Source organism: Molothrus ater, chromosome 15, assembly GCF_012460135.2.
Source record: "Molothrus ater isolate BHLD 08-10-18 breed brown headed cowbird chromosome 15, BPBGC_Mater_1.1, whole genome shotgun sequence".
Classification (NCBI taxonomy): Eukaryota; Metazoa; Chordata; class Aves; order Passeriformes; family Icteridae; genus Molothrus; species Molothrus ater.
This window is the reverse complement of record NC_050492.2, coordinates 11,300,265-11,319,396: the sequence shown is the minus strand read 5'-3', so window position 1 is coordinate 11,319,396 and position 19,132 is coordinate 11,300,265. Positions and strand designations below refer to the sequence as shown.

Sequence of the window (19,132 nt, the reverse complement as noted above, 5' to 3'; positions counted from 1 at the left end):
GGTAAAATATGGTTTTGTCCTGGAAAATTTAAATTTATTCAGAGTCTGTTTTCTTGGATATTTCACTTGGTGAGTTTCATTGCCTAATCAAGTGATTGATGAAAAGTTGCAGAAGACTTTGAGTTTTATGAGCAAAACAGCCCCCTGTGATACATTTGTCAAAACTGTGTGCTTTAAAACTGGCTGCAGCTTTCTGTTCTGGAGTGCATGTTCAGCACTCAGATTATCACTGTTTGTCTCTGACATCCTAAACTGTCACACTGTCATTTGAACAGTGATTACTGCACAGCAATTTGTTTAGTGAGAAAGGGGCTATATTTTCCTTTATAATGACCAGTTTATCCAGCCCGTATTTCCTTGCTCTAGCCTTTAGAGTTTGTAATTTTGAGATTGCTTAATTGTAATGCATTCTGCCTCTGCATAAAGAACAAGTAGGAGTCAGTTGTATTTCTATTTATTTAGTCATAGGAAGTTGTTCATTTGCTGTGCCAAGAAGATGACATGTATGGAGATAGTATGTTGGCTATCTGAGAATGGAAGAGAATCAAATATTTTTCCCCTTAGTCTTTCCTTTCCTGTGGTTTCTCCTAGCCATGTGCATTCCTGTTTTGAGAAGCAGGTTTTAATGCTGCAGTTGTTTGATGTGGACAGCTGGCTGAGGGTAAGAGAAGCACCAGGACTGAGCAAGAAGAGCCATTCAGAGAGCAGAGTGTGAGCCTGCAGTTCTGCCTCGGGGGGGAAGCAAAAGTTCTGTGCTCTCCTTGTGTCTAGCACAGATCATTTTGTGTAAGGCAAATTTACTTGCTCAAGATTTACTTGCTCTTTACTTTTAAAACTGGGGCAGAGCAAAAGCTCTTCTTCCTTGTTCATCTGTGCTGAAAGGTGGAGGAAGATCTTGTTGATGGCTACTCCTCACCTTGTGTTCTCCTCAGCACAGGTGTTGACTGTAAGGGCGGGGGGGGGGCTTGTTCCTGCTTCCTTCCAGTGTTTGCCTGAATGTGGGCTCCTTATATTTAGACAAAAGAGTTATGATAAAACAGAACAGGAATTAAAGCCAAACTTTGGATGAGACTTTAAAGGTCCAAGGCCTCATGTTGCATGTAAAAATGACAAAGAATGAGAATGGTTTATAAAATGAAGGTATAAATGAAAGGCTTTATAAATTACTGCTTTTTTCACATTTGCTACGTCTCAAATGCAAAGGTGTGAAGCCAGGCCTCAATGCAGTAATAAATGCACTCATACAAGACTGGAATCCAGAAAACTACCAAAGAAATTTCAGTTTTTCAACCTGTATGCCCAACCTGCGTGCCTGCTTTTTCCAGTGTTCTTGTTTCCATTAGAATAAGCTGGAGAGTTGGTCTGGGCTGGAAGGTGCCACATTCTAATCTGAATGATTTTCACATGGAATTACAACTACTGTGTTTATGCTGATACATTTGGAAATGGATTATTGCTTCCTTCTGGGTGTATCTACATGGTAGATGTTGCAGTGCAGAGATGTATTTTTTTTGCCCAGGTCACTGAAGCCTTCCAGCAGGAAGCATTGCCTCAGTACCTTTAGGCTGTAAAGATTTCCCTGAGATTGTGCAGTAAATCTGTTTTGGAACAACAAATTGAACTCCAGTCCCTTGGGTACCATGTTCCATCTCTACCCTTTCCCTCCATCTCAGTTTCTTTCTTTCTTGTGGGGTGAGTGTATAAAACAGATTATCAATAGAATTACACAAACTCAAAGGAATTATACCAATGTTTCTCCAGAAGCCACTGCTCTGTGGGCAGAAATAATAAGCAAGTAACCACAGAAGTTAATACTGCTTGTGATTGTCTCTCCCTTTATTTCTTGTTTTTTGCAAGGAGTATTGAAGATTCCTTGGAGCAATGTGTTGCCAGCAAGACATACTTAGAGACCACTGGGCTGGATGCTTTTCTTGGGTTTATTGATATTTGGATGTGAATAAAGACATGGAGAAAGCTATTGTCAACTGTTTTTCTATGTCTGGTTTTTACTTCACACCTAGTTTTCTTCAGTTGGCCCAAGTATTTCCACCACATTTTCTAGGTTATTCTGGAGATGAGGATGGTGGATCTCTCTTACAACTGAGTTGTCAACAGACAAGTGTTAGAATTTTACATTATAAACTTGATTAATTTCATTCCTAGTATTTATTTTTGAAGTGCTTGCTTTTGAAGTTGGTTTGACATCTTCTTGTGGTCTTCTGTCTTTTGCATCAGCAATAGGGGCTGAAACAACACTGGACTTGAAGTGTCCTACTTTGATTTTTTCATTGCAAACTTTTGTTGACTGAATCTGGTTTAAGTCAGCAAATACATCTGCCACCCTGCCAACTTCTGATGTTATCTCCTTTGAACAGCCCTTTTGGTTTGCACTGCACTACCAACTATGTCTTATTTTCCAGTTATTGTCTTAGAAGAGTCTGGCTGGTGAAATTGGTATTGCCAAATAAGAAGTTGTTGGAAGGAATTTACATGAAAATAGTAGATTTGTGAAGGGACTTTTGAACTGTGGTATAAATGAAGAAGATCTGCTGCCCTGACCGAAGAGATTTAGTTTGGGTACTCACGGTTTTCTGTATCAGAATTCAACAGAAAATTTATTGATCTAGAAATCAAATATGAGGCAGATGAAGAGAACTTCTGAAGTATGCAATCTAGGTGTGTTGTCAGAGCTGAGGCAGGTCATTAAAAATTGTGGATGAAAAATCAAAGTTAAAGCTAATCAATAGATTTTTAACAGCTTTCTGAATTATGAATGTGATTTTTACCATATTAAAAAAAATACTGTGAAAGCTTTCCCACTTAAGATAAAAACACTTGGGACAACTTGTTATCATCTTGGTTGGCCTGACAGCATTCAAACTATTTCTCCACTGAGTGGGTAGAGCAAGCATGGTCAGCTCTCCATGGCCTGCAGGCCGTGGTAGAAGGCATTGTGCTTTGAGTATGTTCTTGGTCCTTGGCCAGATTCTTACTTGTGGATGCAGAGGATGAGGGAGCTGGCTGTCCTCTCCAAGGGTTGTGAAGGAGAATGGTTGAAGGCTGTAAAAAATGCTATAAAACAACAAAAAGTTAGGATTATGTTAATCCTTCCAGATTATTGCATAACTGTGGGAACCGTCTTTCTTCACCTCAGCAGATGAACCTGCCATTGTAGAAGAACTCTTTACACATCTAGATTTTTGAGGCAGATGTGCCAAAAATGTCTTCTTCAGGCTAACAGGATGGCACCATCTGGTTGTGGAAATTCAGAGATATAAAAAGTCCCTCCCAGTCTCCTCATGACATTTGTAGTTTGTGAGCTAGAATGTGTACTTAGGAAAAACACAATATCAACAGCATATCTGAAATGGATAATGAACACATGATTAACTTAGGCTGCAGTGCAGAGTCAGATGTACTGACAGGACTGAGAAGACTGAGGATCACTACTCCATGATGAACAATCAATGTGATCTGATTGCATCCACAGAAGCAAAGGAAGGAACATCAGTCTCAGTAACACGTCATGGTGTCCTAGTTTGGCTCCATTAGTATAATCCTCTTCCTTTTTTAAAGCTAAAAGATCAGCTGTCCAAAAATTTCACAGTATTGTCACTAAATTGAAAAGTTATTAGAAGAATATATATAGAAACTGAGCTTTTCAAGCCATTTCTGCTTGTTTGTTTTCTAAATGAGCTGTAAGCATAACATGGCTGGGGGTACCAAGAGTGACACCTTACAAGTGCAGAGGACTTGTTTCTTCTTGTGATGAACCAGGCAGGGTTTGCTCTACAACGTTTCAGTCTTTCCTGTGCTCTTGCTAACTCTCCCAAACTGTTTTTGAGCAGCCTGCTGGCTGGCTGGCTGCTTGCCCAGGCTCTGTTTCTTCTAGAAATGCTTGGGACACCAGCAGTGCTTTTTCGACTCATGCCCAATGCTGCAGTATCTGTAGCCCTGGGCTCACCTGGGTGGGTTTGTGGTGATACATTTCCCTTTCCTAACCAGTCATGGATCCTCAGGAGCTGGCTGGTGTCAATACAAGTGCACATCTGCCGGTTGTCCCAAGATGTTGTTAAGTATTATTTATATTATGAGTATTTTCTTTCCTGTTTTAAATCAGAGAACTAAACTTTTTTCCTCAGTTTTTATTTTACAGGGTTGTATTCATATAATCTAATTTTTAAGTGGAAATGTAGAATCTCATGTTCAGATCCAGTCAAAGGTGTTTCCTGAGAGCAATTCCAGCTACCCATGTGAAATGCCCACCTTTCTCCCCTTCCTCCTGCCACTTTCCCTGCATTCCTAAAGGCATTTAGTCACTTTGTGAAGTCTAGCCTTGTTTAGTATAGTTCTTCTTCACTTTGAGCATGAGTTTGATCTCTTTGAAGTAAGTGAGTTTTAAGGTTATATTGTTGTGTACTGTCCTGACAGAGGTGTTTTCTTGGAACTGTCCCCACAGTTGAAGGTGAATCTAACTCACCTTAGGTGGAGCATGTAATTTACCTTGGTAAGAGGGGAAGGAGCTGCTCACAATGAATATACCAGGAGAAGGCAGACATGCTTATGTAACTGTGTTATTTTTCCTTTTAGACATCCATCTCTGCTTTCATATGGATTTATAATTTAGTCGTGTTTCTTTTTGATCTGGTTTTTGGATTACACTGGTTTGTGATGTAGTAAAAAAGCAGAGCTCAAGGTAGCACAATATTATCTTCAAAGTCTGGTCAGGTCTAGTGCCTGACAGTTAAAACAGATGCATGCTACAAATAATTCCAGTAATTCCTTTTCTGTAAGCTAAATTCTTAGCATTTACAATATGATGGCATTGGATCCATTTTAAGGAGATATTTGGGCTCATATGATCTTTTAATTTGGGAGCATTTTCTCATTAAATTAAACCAAAATCAAACCAAAGTCACCATCTGCATGTTTTTTTTTTTTTCTTTCTCAATTTTTTAATGTAGTGGCAAAATTCACTGTGGGTTTTTTTCATAAGTAGAACTGTAATACAGTGGCAGAAGAAGTGCAAATAGGTTCTGTGACACAATATAGAACAAAATGTAAAAGCCATTCTCATTAAAGAAACAGCAGTCCTTCCTCTGCAGATGATCAGTGGGATCACCATTAACCCTTTTGCAAGGGCATTTTGAATTCAGCTGGGCTTTACCCATGGCTAAGCCAAGCACGGATGTGAATTCTAGCACAATCAGAGCCTGACTGCACATCCCCATCTGCACACATCATTTAAAAGACCTGTGTTGCCTGGCAAAGCATTGGAGTTCTTTTGATGCCTGACACTCCAGCATGTCCACGTTTTCACAGGATAGAGACTTTGCTTTGTAACCCATTCTCTGGGTTTCTGCTGTTCATTTCCCTGGCCAGCACGAGCCTAGTTGGACAGTCCCTTCTGCTGTGTAAATTGCACAGGCTTTCCCTTTTAAAAGTTACAGTGTGAAAGACGAAGAGTGTAAACACTATGATTCAGCCTCTGACTGGAGTAAATTATCCTCTGCTGTCCTTAAAAGAGACTCTGTCATCAGTAAATACTGGTGGTTTTTTTTCTTTGCATCTTCTGTGCCTGGATTATCTCACCTACATTTTATCTGAGAGCAGAGCAAGTAATTTCCTACATCATACAGGTGGACACCATCTGGACAGAGTATCCTCAGGCAATCAAAACTGGTATCTTTGTGGTATGTTGTAGGCCTTTGGATAAAATATAAGTATTTATGTCCTATTTGACCTTGTGTTGCATTGTCCTCATTGTAGTAGAGTCTCAGCTGTACTATGCCCTTTGACCACACAAAAACTAATTTTCCAACCAGAATATTAAACTCTGTATATCCAAGGAAAGGGGCCTATAGTGTCTCCTACTTCCCATCTTGAAAGACCCAAATATAGGAACTAATTTTGATAAGGTCATAATTAATTTCTGGGGTAAGCAGAACATCTATTTTGAGAAGTCTGTCCCTCTTAGCTTCTAGAGGTGTGTCCCTCAAAAAGTGCTATTAGCTCAGTTACCTCCCAGCTTGCTGCTTCCTTGTGGTGTGGGGAGGCTGTTCCCTGAGAATTCAAGACTCCTGCAAATGGCATTGCCACATTTCAGGTTAGTTCTATGTTTACTTTTTGCTACAGAAGGTTAAAAAAAATTTTTTTGGATCAACCAGAATTCCAGCTGTTGTATGGAGCAGGACCTTTTCTCCAGAGATCACACTAGTGTTTTATTCGACCTACTTCTTAGTACTTTTTATTTATGGTGACTGTTGCTTTGTAAGCAGGTCATGCCATTACTTAATGGCACACTAGGACATTTCTCATACTGGGTCTGATTAAAACAGAGCCAGGGAGCAAGTCTTGAGTGTCTTGCAGGGGGTTGCACAACCTTGCTCTGATGTGCACACCCTCCTTTTCGGATCACCTTGTCCCTTTATTGCTTTCTTTCTTCCAAAGTTTCAGTAAGTTCTCTAACACATCACATCTGGTTCCTTTAGCCCCTTTATCTGAGTGTGTTTTAAATTCATCTTTGTTTGCAGAGTCTTGACACAGCGGGTTCCCAGCTTTAATAGTCTGCAAATGAAAGGCCCACATTTCACACGCTATTTTCAGCACTGTTCTATTAAACTGTAACATTGAAAAGAAGAGTGTCCTCTTCAAGTGCAGAAGAGCACGTTGCTTCCTCATATCTAAATCACAGCTTCTGTTATAGATCTTCTCAGTTATTCCCAGGTCTCAAAACGTCTGGTACTTTCTTCAGATCTGGAGTTCTTGGAGTTGTAAGTGTGAACCTCAGCATTAATGTTTCTGCTTTTTCTTCTAAGTAACTGTTTTTTTGTTTAAAGAAAGAGTTTTAAAGTGTTTCCCTCAAGGAAAAGACAGAGTTACCAGTTCTCTTTCTTGAAGTCCCAAAAATCCCCTGGCCAGTGAAAATCATCCCAAGTATGTTGTTTTGAAGGTGTCATTTTACAGTACAGATGAGTTTCTCTTTACACCTTGTGTGTTTTGTCTTGTGTGTGCCTCTGTGAGACTTTGTGCACTGCTGTGGGCTTCTGTGGGCTGGCTGCCCCCCAGATGAGGGAGGTTATTTACTGACCATGGTAACTTCAGTATCATTTTATCCTCTCTAATGCCATAGAGAGAACCTCCCCTCACCACTAATTTATACACTTGCTTTTCCCCCCACTTCATGCCCCTTTGTAGGACTGTATCTACTGATCTGTTTGTTTCCAAATCTTTCTCTTGTTGAAATGGAAGTCCCATTTGTACAACTTGCTGTTACTTTTTGGTCTCGGCATCCCAAGTGTGTTGAAGTTTTTCAGTGTTAACCATCAAGTTAACATATTTTTTTATTCCTTTTAAATTGGCTTATGTAAAATTTAGTATTTTGCCTCTTTATTGCTGCATTTGTGACCCTTCTCTTCAAAATAAAGACACTACTAATTCCTCACTTTTGCAGCTTTCTGTGGAGAATTCAGAGGTTGGAATTGCCTAATGTCCCTGCTACTTTCTGACTCTTCCACCTGCAAAGTACAATGTTGCCACTTCTCTTTTGATGTGGTGAGCTATAAATGCAGCTACTTTAACTTCTTTCCTACTGTCATTCCCTTTAACTTTTCCTATAGTTGCCACCTCTGTGTTTGAATTTCATTATATGGTCAGACTGCTTTTTCCCAGCATTTAACCTCTAGCCTTGTGGCCCTCAGGGGACAAATTACAATCTATTTTCCACTGAAATTAAGTGAGAAGCCTACTAATCCTGTAATGAGAAAGTCAGTGGACATCACTGGTATCTGTGGGTAAGAAGAGCTCCTTCTACCTGTAACTAGATACAGCTAATTTATGCATTTAAGTTATTTCTCTTCACTGTGTGGACTATGGCTTGCTGTTATTGCCCTGCAATGAAGGTGAATGATTTTTAACGTTTTTTGAGGCAAGAAAGCTGGAAGGAAAATACCTGGCATATGGTGAATATCTCATCTGTTTTTTGAAAAACATGAAATCAAAATATCTACCTGAGGTTTAGGGTAGCACAGAGCCACACCTTGATGTGAGTCTTAAAGCCTTTATTAGTGTGTTTTCTGGTTTACTGCCACTGTAAGAATAATGAAGTGGATGTGTGGAGAAGAACCTGCATGGCTAATGAGCAGGCTGCCTAATGAACAGGCTGGCTAATGAGCAGGCTGGCTAATGAGCAGGCTGGCCAGCAGCTCTTTTCCTTTACCCCATCACTTACAATCCTGACAAGAAGCAGTCCATGAAATGGCAGGGGACATTGAATTTTGTGAATGATACAGCAAATTTCTACAGGAGCCCTGAGTGCAGCTCTCTCAGCCTCTGCTGTGCCTGCTTCCCAAGGTTGTGGGCAGTCCCTCTCTCACTCCTCTTCCTCCCTCTGTGCCCTGGGGGCTGCAGCAGCATCTTCCAGCATGTCCAGTGGAGCTCTGGACACACATCAGCCCCCTCAGGCAAACCCATCCACCACCTTCACACCACACCCCCAGCATGGGCACTGCAGACTCAGGGCTACTCTTGCACAGTTTGGTCCGTGGGAGGGATTTCTCTTTCAAGTTTTGTTTCTGAACATGAGCTTTTTTGGCATGATTTAATGAGTATTGTAGAGTATAGGATGGAGAAAGTCAAAATAATACATCGAATCCAACAGGAAAGAAAGGCTTACTTTCTTGGGAGTAAAACTGTTTCAAGAGCTAAGCATAGTAATGGACCATTTACATGTTAATTCAAATACAGTAAAAGGCTTGAATTTAGAAAGGAAGAGGGGAAAGCACTTGCTGAATTTTTAGATTAGATGTTAGGAAAAACTTCTTCACCAAAAGGGCTGTCAAACCTTGGAACAGGCAGCTCAGGGAGGTACAGATGTGGCACCTGGGGCCACGGTTTAGTGTGGACTTAACATTCCTGTGTTAATGGTTGAACTTAAAGATCTTCTAAGTCTCTTCCAACCTAAATGATACCATGGTTCTTTGTTTCTCATTTCTCTGCTCTTTCCCCCATATGCAAAAGGCAGAACTAACATCCAGTACCTGCCCTAAGCAGCTGCATCTTGCATTTCTCCCCTGGTGAAGTGTGGGACTTCCAAGACTGGTACCAGGCTGGTGCCCATGGCCATCACATCATCTGCAGGGCATTCCTGTTCCCAGGACAGAGCCCACACTTTGGGAAAAGCCTACAGAAAACACAGAGGTTAACCAAGGGTAGGTGGCAGCACAGGCTGTGGTTACTGTTTTTATAGTGGGTTTATTTGTTTTAAATCATGGCTTTTGGGTAAATCATGTTCATCCAACTCATATGCAGAAGAATATATGTCTTCATTTTTCAGAGTGCTAAAATTTCAAGGCTTTCCCCTTCCTCCAAGCAGAGGAGCTGTGGAAGGAATGTGAGAGATGTTCAGAAAGCATTCTGCAAACCAGAATGTACTTAAGAAACAATCTTTGGGAAATAAATCACTACCTGACCATGAAGACAGCTGAGCTGGGCTCAGTGAGAGTCTTTCACGTGCCAACACTCTCACGTGACAGGAGTTATATTGGAAGATGACAGGCTTTGAAGCTTGCAAGGCTGAAAATGTCTAAAACTTTTTATATACCTTAATAGCTGGATGGAATGGTGTCTTTCAGACTTCAAAACACTCTCTGTAAAGCACCATGAACATACATAGGGTCACAATCTTTTTAATCAACAAAAAAGCCCCACCCCAAGTACCACAAGCAGAAATTTTATGCCACTTCTGTTCAATACCACTAGGTACCTCAGGGTTAAAGAAGGTTTAGAGATGAATTTGGATTGATTTCAGATTTATAACCAAGCTTGAAATCAGAGTTTTTGAATAGTTTTAGGTTTCATTGTAAAAATTGCAAATCCACCATTCATCAGTAAACCAAAATATTTAATTCCCAAATAAGTGCTAAGAGGTGTCTGTCAATATTAAATTTGTTTGCAAAGTTACAGCACGTTAAGGCTGACATAAGCAGCAAGTGTAAAAATGGGATTAATCAAAGGATGATTTATTCTTCTTTCAGAGTAATATGAAACTCAGTCTGGATAAGCAATAGACAGGCAAAGAAAGACAAGACCATTTACAAGATGTTTTGAATTAATTTAATCTCCTCAGTAGGAGAGTATAATGAATTTCTGTGAAAATAAAGTGCTTAGTTCACTGCAGTCAAATTAAGCCCAACAGTAATCATACACATCTTATAAAATAGAATAAAAATGCTGAATCTATGAAAATACAGTGTAAGCTTGCATTTATCTAAACAGAAAATCACACAGGAAAAAAACCAGATTTCTGTCAATGTTTGTGTCATGATCCACCATCATTTTACATAAGGTCCCATGGCAAGTAAGTGTTTTTTGAGTCTGTTCCAAAGCTGCTGAAGTGAATGTGTTTAGTTTCACTGGCTCCATTTGGCTTTGTGTGGACAGGTTGATTAGCAGAGTATTTGGGACAAAAAGCAGGCCATGGAGTATTCCACATCATAACCTTGTCTTTCACCTTGTTCTTTGTCCCCTGGTGCAGTGGTGCTGGGGAGGGAGGTGAGTGTGAGCAGCTCAAGTGCAGCTTCTCCCATGGCTGTTTATATCCCGTGTGCTGCAGGGAACAGGACAGAACTGTGTGCCTCTAACCCTGAAATAGCTCTGCTGAACCTTCTTCCCCTTCTGCCTCACACCACATCCCCACCACAGAAGAGGTGATGCATTAAGTAAGGGGGAGGGATCAGGAGCAACCCTCCAGTCCATGCCAGGAGGATGAGGCAATTCCAGCTGCCTTGAATTTGCAGGCTCATTCTGACAGTTTTTCTGTCTCCATATTCCTATGAAGATGAGGCCAGAAAGGAGAAAGATTTTCCTGCTGACACTGCCTCTCTGCTTCTGCACTGCTGGGGGTGTGGTGGTGGGAAGAGCTTTCTCTGCCTAAGATGTTAGCTTTGACCTCAATAAAACTAGCATCACTTGCAAAAAACCCCACCCAAATGCCAAATACAATCTGCCAAAAAAAAAAACAAAACAAAACAAAACAAAAACAAGTCACAAGAGAGAACAACATGAAAAAAACCCACTAATTGCACATCTGTTCAACAGACTTTTGTGATAACTCAGCAACAGCTAATTGAAACTCCTAGATCATAAATATGCTTTCAGCCAAACTGGAGTTTACTTTCCCTGATGCTATCTCCTTTCAACTCCCCATTGCACTCTGAGGTTCTGGTGGTCAGGATTCCAACAATCTGTCACTAGATGAGAAAATTAGAAGTTGGGTCCATTGAATTATAATGAGCCAAACCTCTGTTAATCTGCATCATCATATCTCCATGGATTTCTGGGAGCTCTGTCACTTTGCATTAGCTGAGGACCTGGCCTTATGTAATTAGATGTTTTCACACTCATGTGGAGATATGCCCTCCTCTGACAGTCTGGGTTACAGGCTCCCATGGTTTGAAAAGAGATACACTCCTTCTTGGGAGCCAGCAGGACACACAAGATCTGTGAATGTGTATATGTTTTCATGAGATTTCACTAGGTAAAGTATTTAGCGTTTGTTTTTTGGAAATGGCAAAGTGCACTGGAAAGGGAGACTGGGAATCCCAGGACCTTTGAAGGGTCCTTGGTCTCAAATGGGCAGATGGGTTAAAGACACAGCTCCAGGCACTGCTTCTTGTCACACAAAGCTCATTGAGGGCCTTGTGGCTCCCTGCCTCTGGATTGCCATTCTGACATAATTTTTGTGACATTTTTGTGTTATTATGCAAGCCTGTAGAAATCATGACAAGACTAGGAAAACTGTTGAATGAATGCAATGCTAGGGATGTGAAATTCATCCATGATGGATATACTTAGGTCTTTGAAGGATTTAGCAGCTTCTGGCAATTTTGGGTTCCTTTTGGGTGATTTGAAGAGGTGTTTGCTTTTACTTGTGGGTTTAAGAACTATGTGTGCTTAGGTACACTAGTGCAATTCCAGAATGAACTCCATGCAGTCTTTAACCCAAGGTTATAATTTTTGGAGTATGGAATCACTGCTTGCAAATTCCACAGTAGATTCTAGCTATCCCACTGTAGGAATGCATTGGTTTTTTTCCCTTTTCATTTTATATTTGTTTATATTAAGACCACTTTTCAGTGACGTCAGAGACCTATCAGGTCAAATCTAATCCTCTATATCTCACGGTGTGCTGGCTAGATTAGCCCTAATACTTGTGTTTTCTACTCTGAGTGGAGGCAGCTTTCACCTTGTAATGATGTCCTTCCTGGAACTGGTTCTGGGGGATGGTTGAGCCTGTAGGTTCTCAGCCTTCACCTTCACAGAGCCAAGGACCTTGTCAGCATCCCTCCTTTGCTGAGGAATGTGGAGCAAATGGCCATCTTTGAAATGGCTGCCAAGAGCTGGTGAATTTGCTCCACCACAGCGAATGGGTTTGAATTCCAAAGCTGCACAGATTGTTTGGAAGTCTACCTCCCTCCCCTCTGGCTGCTGCTGGGCTGCTGGGCAGTTCTGCTCTCCTTTTCATGAGCTGGAAAGACTTCCTTCACTGGGGAAAAATGCACTGTGGTTCCTGTGGAGAAGTGTAGTGCTCAGAGCTGTGAGATGACTGCCTCTGTGTGGGATTTGGGGGAGAGGAAGGGATGTGTCAGAGAGAAGGCCAAAAGAAAGAGCAGAGGCCAAAAGAAAGAGCAGTTGGAGACATCTGATCAGTGTCAGCAGGGCAAGATGCTGAGCACTGGCACTGGAGTGCTGGGGTAGTGGGAATAGCTTGTGAGTGGCCCATGCAGCAGGAAAGAGCAGAAAACTCTGTATTTCCTGGCAATTCACAACAGAATCCTTGCTCAGTGAATATTCTCCTTTAGTGAGTAGCTCTAGAAGGGACAATGAAGGAAGAAGTCATGTTCCCATTTATCCTCAGTGTAAATTTGCAGGGCAGGGCTGGAATCTGACTCCATGGAGAGCAAAGGGAGGTTCCTGCACCTCCCAACCCAGTGCAGGTGTCAGTACAGGGTGAGTCAGGGCTGCCCAGGGGCACTGGGTAATGGGAGCAGGGAGCTGGAGATACGTGCCCACATCACCAACGTGTCCTGGTGTGCTGCAGGACAGTCCCCTCCAGAGCTGCTGTGATTGATTCCATGGGAAGGGTCACAGCTCCAGCCCAGAAGGGACTGAATCACCTTTCATCCTTGCCCTGAATTTTCTTCTTTCTCTGTTAACATTCTGTCAAAGTTGTTTTCAAGGAAATTTTCACACAGCCTATTGTGCTGCCAGGTTGGAGTAGTGTGAAATGCAAAAAACACATTGAAACCAACAGCACAAGTTTGGGTTTTTTGTTTGGGCTTTTGAGAATTTAAAAAAAGGATCCTGTGGCTCTGCTGCTGAGTCAGCATTGGTTGAATGTGATTTCAGAACGTGATTTCTGTGGTCAAACTTTACACAGAACTTTGATGTTTAATGTGCCAGTCAATTAAAGCAGGGCCTTATGCTAGAAATGATGTGGTGGCTTTGTATGGCTTGCTTGCTATTTCCAAAATGGGTAAAAAGTATCAGGAGAAGGTTTAATCTCCTGTTTACATAGTGTCATTTTGCTTGCTTTGTGGCTCATTGCTCTCTGCAGTGACTGGGGTATAGTCTAAGAGCAGGAAGCCTCCTCTCTCCTCTGTGTGACAAAAATAGCTGGCGCTCTCTCCTGCTGGTTTGATTAAAGTGGTTATGGAGGTTCAGCTGTGCTGCACTGGAACTGAGGGCTCTGCTGAACAGAGCTCCCCTCAGCTGGGCCCTGGCTCTCCTCGTGCCACCTGCTCAGGTGGGGATGTCTCTGTCCAAACAGCCTTAGGGGCTGAAGGACATTCGTGAATTTTTCTGCAGAGCAGCCCAACAGACCCAGTGCTGGTGGAGCCAGAGAAAGAACAAGAGTTTGGGGCAGGAGCTTTTAAACGGTTCTGTTGCCAGGTCTGTCCTCCCAGGCTGAATCCTCCTGTCCTTGCACAGCACAGGAGCCCCAGGAAAAGCTTCAGGAAGGCCTCACCCTCTGCCATGGGAAGGTTTTTCACAGTGAAGCTCTGCACACTTTTAGATGCCTTCTGACACTTTAATCACACTGGCAAAAAAAGAGCTGTCCAGCTGGTTTTGTAAGGTACTCAATAATGAGATTTACTTTAAAGCGGGTAAAAACCTTAGGAAGGTTTTAAGATTGTACTTTAAAGTGTAAGCTTGGTATACCTGTTCTTTTCCTAGGGGTGTTTTATTTGATTCTGGTATTAAACCAGAAGTTGGTCCAAAGCCCGTTAACATAAATGAAAAGAGTTTTATTGACTTTGATGGGATTTGGATCATGCTGCACTAATTAAATAGTAAAGTATCCATTAGTAGTGAAGAAAACAGAAGAGAGGAGAGCCAAATACTGTTGTGATGAGCCCTGTGAAACTGAGTGAACTGCAGCCAAAGTCTCAGCATCTTTACAGATGTGCTTTTCCATATTTCTCTGCCTCAGTCCTTCTGACACAAATACATGGTGGATTTTTAAGAGAACTGAATTTATAAAGATCTTTACATTTATCCTGCCTATTTACAAGTTATCATAGACATGTAGTCAATAAATATTATCTTATTCAAGGTAATAATAAGAAAAAAAAGGGAAGTGAGGTTTGACAGAAGAAAAAGTTATTCTTTAAACAACATTGAAATTGGGTACTAATAATTTGCATTTACTTTGTCTGAGTATTCTTGTAAGATTCTTAAGGAACACAGATTTACTAGATTCCAAAGAAAAGAGAAACAGCTTTTCACTGTTACTGATGCTGTAAGTAGAAGGTAAAGTGAAAGTTAATATCTTATGTGTCTGGAAGATCTGCATAAAAAGTGGGTTTTACTTAAAAAATAAAATTAAAAAAGGCTGTTCTGGAACTGGCCAAAACCCAACCATATACAGACAGCTTAAAAATACAGTAATAAATGAATTTATATGGGCTGCTGGATGGATGTTAAAAGGATCTGGCATTTAAAACTCAGAAATGCTGTTCCTCATTCCTCTTGCTGTGACCCACTGTGCCTGGGTGGCAGCAGTGGCCCTTGAATTCAGTAGCCTACAGCCTGCTGAGACAGGAGGTCTGCACTCATAAAAAGCATTTACAGGAATTTCCCTGTGACAGTGGGATGGTTGGAAAACACCCCTGGTTTGAAACAAGCTGGATGTGTTGGGATTCAGCTGTAACCATGTAAGCTGAGGCTTTGAGGACATGAGGAGCCCATCTGTGTTTGGCTGTCAGTTCTCCTTAGGTGTCTTTGACAACACAACCCTAAATGAGATGTTTTCTAAAAACAACTTGCTGGCATTGTTTGTCTGCTGCTGCATTTACTGAAGGACAGTGCTCTTAACCAGTTCACAAGGTTTTTTCCATTTCAGATGCTTGTCATAAGATTTCCTAGCACCCCCTCTCTTAAACTTAGCAAAAAAGAGGTTTTCCCACCTTCACTACTCAGGTATTTATGAAGAAATGATGTCTGTAATTTGGTTTAGATTTTTACTGAAGTTATCAGCCAGAAATGTTGATCATGCCATGCTGATACCATGACCCCATCTTCTGTGTTTATAAGTATATCTTGGCCTTCTTCTTGCAAAAATCATGAGGTCTTGTCAGCTGCAGCTGCAGTTTGGAGTGTAATTTAGGTTGAATTGTAGATTAGTCCATTTTTCAATTCTGTGATGGCAGAAATGCCCAAACAAATAAATGTTCTGGTAGACTGAAATTTTCTAGAATACTCAAAATAGGAAAAGATGAAAGAGTCAGTCTGAGGCCCAGCAGCTCAAATGCTCTTCTGTGCTTCCAAAAATAAAGTGTTAGAAGTAGAACCCTGTGTCCCCTTTTTATAAATCTTCTCTTTCAAATCCAGTTGATAACTCATAGAAAGTTTTCAGAAGGAAAAACAAAAGGCTTTATGCTTTATGTAAGAAAGATTAAGTGGAGAGGGTTTTTATTCCCCTTGAGTACATGGGTGTGTAGGAATTGTGTTTTAGAATCAGGCTTTTTGTGAGGCCTGCAGAGTAAAACCATTATTTGGGGAATTCAGAATTGTGCTTGTGCTTGTTGGGAGGGCAGGGAATGAAACAGAAGAGATTGGCATTGAAAGATGCCACTGCACAGCAATACCCCAGAAGGGCAGGTGTCACCTTGCAACGGTGACAGGTTGCAAACAGGGCTCAGGAAACAACTGAGAACTGCCAGACTGCCCAAGGGTGCAATCCTGCTCTTTTCTGATCAGTTCTACTCCTATATTTGTTCTGTTGGCCAATATGGGTACACAGGCAAGTAAGGTTATATAAGAGTTAAAGGTTTAACCTTTCAAAGAACATAACCATTCATTAAAGTGATTTCATTAATATAAAAAGAAAATTAGATGGAGACTCCAGCACATGGGAATATAGAGATGGATTTGCTTCAAAAGAAACTCTTTCAATATGAAATTACTTTTTGCTCTGAGACAAGGAAAACAATCCAAAATATAATGGAAATACTTCCATTACATTTAGCTTTATTGTTTCTAAACAAAAATATTTCTGTCTAAGAGCAAATGACAAACGATTTTTTCCCATCCTAAACCTAATTTGGCAACCAACTAATTTGTTGGTCCAAGGTTGATTTTTAAAAAAATTCCTAATGTAAAATGTTGCCTTATGTTCCAGGCAATACTGCATGTGTTTCCATAGCAACCTCTTCTCATGTCTTGAACTTGTCAGCATCAACATACGACATTTTAAACTATGAAGCATTTGCATGTACTGCTGCCTCTTTGGACATGAGTGAGATTTGCCAAAAACTGGGTTCTTCAGACAGCTGAAGTTAGGGAAAGGTGATGGACTCAGATATTCTTTGTGCCTCCTGCTTGCTTACAAAGAATAAGGAAGTTCTTTGAGTTCTCACTGAACTCAGGCAATGGGACACAGATTCCTGCTCCCAGCTCCAAGGTCAACAACTAACTCAAAGCCTGGTTTTCCCCCCAGGACTCTTTGTAAGTGGGTTCTGTGTCTGATTCTCTGCACTGTGTGTTTTTGGGCTGTCTGACTTTTTCAGGTGCACCTGCTTCTCTGTTCTGTGTTCAGCAGAGTTGTTCTTGACCCTGGACACACACAGGCTTTGGACAGTGATGTACACCAGATCTCCCTCTGTTGCTCTGATGCTTTTCATTTTAAACCCAGGGAATGGTAAGTGCAGGTTAAGTGCAGTCTAATCCAAGTGAGAGTGTATTTGCAAAACATTTATGAAATAAAAGAACTGAAGAAGTGGTATGAAAAGCCCTAGTCAACTTGGAGGAAATAGGAGAGATGGTGTTCCAGTGAGCAGCAAAGAGAAATTGGTTTGACTAGCCAGACATAACTGTAAAACATTCTCTAGGAGGGAGCACTAATATAATTAATTGTATGATATGTGCTTTTACTGTCTTCCTTTTTCTGACTGTATCATGGGTTGGCTGCTGATTTGTTCTTCTAAAATATGTATTTGCAGATATGGATGAGGTGACAAAAATGTGACTAAAACAAAAATGCCCATTGATCTCTTTTTAAAGCCTATATTAACACTGCTCTCTGGAAGATAATAATCACTTCTCAGTCTTTGTAGTATTTGTACAAACACCTTCCTACAGGATAGCTCCACTTTCCCAAACAGGGAGGAACATTCGTATCAGGTTGGTGAGGCCAGGTTTTGGTATGTGTGTGTGGGGACTAGAGGGGTGGCTTCTGTGAGCAGCTGCTAAAATCTCCCCCATGTCCCCCAGTGCCACTGGCTCCAAAAGGGACTCACTGCTGGCCAAGGCTGAGCCCATCAGTGATGGTGGCAGTGCCTCATAACATGTTGTAGAAGAAGGGAAAAGGACTTGGAGCTGTGTCAGAGGAGTGAGAATATGTGAGAGCACAGCTCTGCAGCCCCCAGGGTCAGTGCAGAAGAAGGGCAGGAGGTGCTGCAGGTGCTGGAGCAGAGATTCCCCATGGTGGGGCTGGATGTCCCCATGGAGCCCATGGAGGAACATGGGGGAGCAGAGATCCACCTGCAGCCCAAGGAGGAGCCCACAATGGATCTGGGCAAGGGTGTGAGGAATCCTCCCCCTGAGGAGGAAGGAGCAGCACAGACAATATGTGATGAACTGACCACAGCCCCCATTCCCCATTGCACTGCACCATTGTGGGGAAGGAAGCAGAGAATTCACAAATGAAACTGAGCTTGGGAAGAACAGAGGGATGAGGTAGAAGATGTTTTAAAGATTTGGTTTTATTTCTTATTACTATACTGTGATTTGATTGGTAATAAATTAAATTAATTTTCCCCAAGTCGAGTTTTGCCTGTGGCAGTAACTGGTGAATGATCTCTCCCTGTCCTTATCTCAGCCTAGAGTATATTGTTATATTTTATCTCCTCTGTCCATCTGAGGAGGGGAGTGATGGACTGGCTTTGGTGGGCATCTGGCATCCAGCCAGTGGCCCCCCACCACAGTACCACTCCCCAGTTTTGGCTGTCAGAGAGGATTTGGATTTATCCTTCACACCATTACGTAGGAGAGTGCTGATTTATGCAGCAGGACTTGTCATGGCCTTAAACCCTCACTGCAGTGGTGCATCTGCACATAAAACTAAAAACAGGTCAATGGCTTGTTTTGCCTTGATTTATGACTTTATGGCTTGGAGCGGGAGGCTCCTTTTATTGATGACTCTGTGCATTCAAAAGATGTGGGTGTAGATTCTTTCCTCTGGCTTCACTAAAATAGATATCATGGTGATATTTAACTCTTAGGAACCTGCTGAAGCATCCCCCACAGGGTGTCCCTGTGCCCCTCACTGGCCCTCACAGTTCTAGGGGAGCTGTGGCCCTCTGGTATTCATCAGAGAGGATGGTTCTTCCAGGTGTGGAATAAACCTTTCCCTGTGAGACCTGGCAAGAGAAGTGACAGTGGCATGAACTCAGTGATTTTTCTAGGACTGGGCATGAACTCTGCAGATATTGTTTGTGCTGAATTAATACCTGCAACAAAAAACAGTTATAAAACCATCTGGGCAAGTATCTGTCAGTATGGGGCATGAGGAGCCCATGTTTATGTTCTAGGGTGATAACTCTATCAGGAGAGATGAGGAGTAGATGCTTGA

At 41.6% G+C, this 19,132-nt stretch overlaps 1 protein-coding gene across 1 annotated transcript in view; it reads left to right on the top strand.

Moving 5' to 3' along the window:
• ADAMTS2 (ADAM metallopeptidase with thrombospondin type 1 motif 2) overlaps positions 1–19,132 on the top strand; it is a 170,450-nt gene that overhangs the window by 1,825 nt on the left and 149,493 nt on the right. The gene's annotated exons all lie outside the window — the stretch shown is intronic.